Consider the following 3,282-nt stretch of genomic DNA (forward strand, 5'->3'; position numbering starts at 1 on the left):
GCTCAGCCCTCATCCTGAATCCTCAATCCTCAATCCTCAAACCTCAATCTTCAATCCTCAATACTCAATCCTCAATCCTCGATCCTCAATTATCAATCCTCAATACTCAATCCTCAATCGCCAATCCTCAATATCCAACGCACAACACTCAACCATCAATCCTCAATACTCAACCATCAATCCTCAATTCTCAATACTCTATAGAATACCCTGAATTCTCATGGTTCAATACTCAATCCGCAAAATTCAATAATTATATCTCAGTCCTTAAACGTCAATCCTTAACATTCAATCCACAATACTCAGTCCCCTCTCTTCAATCCTCCATCCTCAATCCTCAATCCTCAAGCGTCAATCCTCAATCCTCAATCCTCAACCCTCAATCCTCAGTCCTCAAACCTCAATCCGGAATCCTCAATCCTGAATCCTCAATCTTCAGCCGTCGGTCCTCAACAATCAATTGTCAATCCTCAATCCTCAATAGAATATCCACAATTCACAGTTTTCAATACTCAATCCCCATTCTTCAATCTTCAAATCTCAATCCACAAACATCAATTCTCCTCACTCAACCCTCAACACTCAGTCCTCAATCTTCAATCCTCAATCCTGAATCCTCAATCTTCAATCCTCAACACTCAATCTTCAATCCTCAATACTCAATCTTCAATCCTCAATCATCAATTCTCAATCATCTATACTCAGTCTTCAATCCTCAATCCTCAATCCTCAATCCTCAATCCTCATTCTTCAATACTCAATACTCAGTCCTCTCTCTTCTATCCTCCATCCTCAATCCTCAATCCTCAATCCTCAAGCGTCAATCCTCAATCCACAATCCTCAACCCTCAATCTTCAATCCTCAGTCCCCAATCCTCAATCTTCTATCCTCAATACTTAATCATCAATCCTCAATCCTCAATCCTCAATCTTCAATCCTCAATACTCAATCTTCAATCCTCAATCCTCAATCCTCAATCCTCAGTCCTCAAACCTTAATCCCGAATCCTCAATCCTGAATCCTCAATCTTCTGCCCTCAGTACTCAAAAATCAGTTGTCAATCCTCAATCCTCAATAGAATATCCTCAATTCACAGATTTCAATCCTCAACCCTCATTCTTCAACCCTGAATACCCAATCCTCAATCTTCAATCCTCAATCCTCAATCCTCAATTCTCAATCCTCAATCATCAATCCTCAATCTTCAATCATCAATATTCAATCTTCAATCCTCTAATCCTCAGTCCTCAATCCTCAACCCTCAATCCTCAATCCTCAATCCTCAATCTTCAATCCTCAATCCTCAATTCTCAATCCTCAATCCTCAATCCTCAGACATGAAACATCAATACTCATCCCTCAGTCCTCGTCCTCAATCCACAACCCTCAATCCTCGATCCTTAATCTTCAATCATCAATATTCAATCTTCAATCCTCAATCCTCAATCCTCAATACTCAATCCTCAATCCTCAATGTTCAATGCTCAATACCCAATCCTCAATCTTCAATCCTCAATCCTCAATCCTCAATCCTCAATCCTCAATCCTCAATCCTCAGTCCTCAAACCTCAATCCTGAATCCTCAATCCCGAATCCTCAACCTTCAGCCCTCAGTCCTTAACAATCAGTTGTCAATCCTCAATCCTCAATAGAATATCCTCAATTCACAGGTCTCAATACACAATACTCAATCTGCAATCTTCAAATCTCTATCCACAAACATCAATTCTCATCACTCAACCCTCAACACTCAGCCCCAATCCTCAATCTTCAATCCTCAATACTCAATCCACAATCCTCAATCCTCAATCTTCAATCATCAATATTCAACATTCAATCCTCAATCCTCAATCCTCAATACTCAATCCTCAATCCTCAATGTTCAATCCTCAACACCCAAACCTCAATTCTCAATCCTCAATCGTCAAACCTCAATCCTCAACCGTCAGTCCTCGTCCTCAATCCTCAACCCTCAATCCTCAATCCTCTAAATTCAATCCTCAATACTCATTATTCGATCCTCAATCCTCAAACCTCAATCCTCAATCTTCAATCCTCAATCCTCAATCCTCAATCCTCATTCTTCAATCATCAATACCCGATCCTCAATCTTCAATCCTCAATCCTCAATCCTCAATTCTCAATCCTCAATCCTCGGTCCTCAGTCCTCAAACCCCAAACCTCAACGCTCAGCCCTCATCCTGAATCCTCAATCCTCAATCCTCAAACCTCAATCTTCAATCCTCAATACTCAATCCTCAATCCTCGATCCTCAATTATCAATCCTCAATACTCAATCCTCAATCGCCAATCCTCAATATCCAACGCACAACACTCAACCATCAATCCTCAATACTCAACCATCAATCCTCAATTCTCAATACTCTATAGAATACCCTGAATTCTCATGGTTCAATACTCAATCCGCAAAATTCAATAATTATATCTCAGTCCTTAAACATCAATTCTTAACATTCAATCCACAATACTCAGTCCCCTCTCTTCAATCCTCCATCCTCAATCCTCAATCCTCAAGCGTCAATCCTCAATCCTCAATCCTCAACCCTCAATCCTCAGTCCTCAAACCTCAATCCGGAATCCTCAATCCTGAATCCTCAATCTTCAGCCGTCGGTCCTCAACAATCAATTGTCAATCCTCAATCCTCAATAGAATATCCACAATTCACAGTTTTCAATACTCAATCCCCATTCTTCAATCTTCAAATCTCAATCCACAAACATCAATTCTCCTCACTCAACCCTCAACACTCAGTCCTCAATCTTCAATCCTCAATCCTGAATCCTCAATCTTCAATCCTCAACACTCAATCTTCAATCCTCAATACTCAATCTTCAATCCTCAATCATCAATTCTCAATCATCTATACTCAGTCTTCAATCCTCAATCCTCAATCCTCAATCCTCAATCCTCATTCTTCAATACTCAATACTCAGTCCTCTCTCTTCTATCCTCCATCCTCAATCCTCAGTCCTCATCCTCAATTCTCAATCCTCAATCCTCAATCCTCAATACTCAATCTTCAATCCTCAATAATCAACCCCAAATCCTAGATCCTCAATCGCCAATCCTCAATCCTTAATCCTCAATCTTCAATCCTCAATCCCCAGTCCTCAATCTTCAATCCTCAATGCTCAATCCTCAATCCTCAATCCTCAGTCCTCAATCCTGAATCCTCAATCATCAAACCTCAATCCTCAACCGTCAGTCCTCGCCCTCAATCCTCAACCCTCAATCCTCAATCCTCTACCTTCAATCCTCA

This window comes from Calliopsis andreniformis, unplaced genomic scaffold (assembly GCF_051401765.1).
Source record: "Calliopsis andreniformis isolate RMS-2024a unplaced genomic scaffold, iyCalAndr_principal scaffold0139, whole genome shotgun sequence".
Taxonomy (NCBI): Eukaryota; Metazoa; Arthropoda; class Insecta; order Hymenoptera; family Andrenidae; genus Calliopsis; species Calliopsis andreniformis.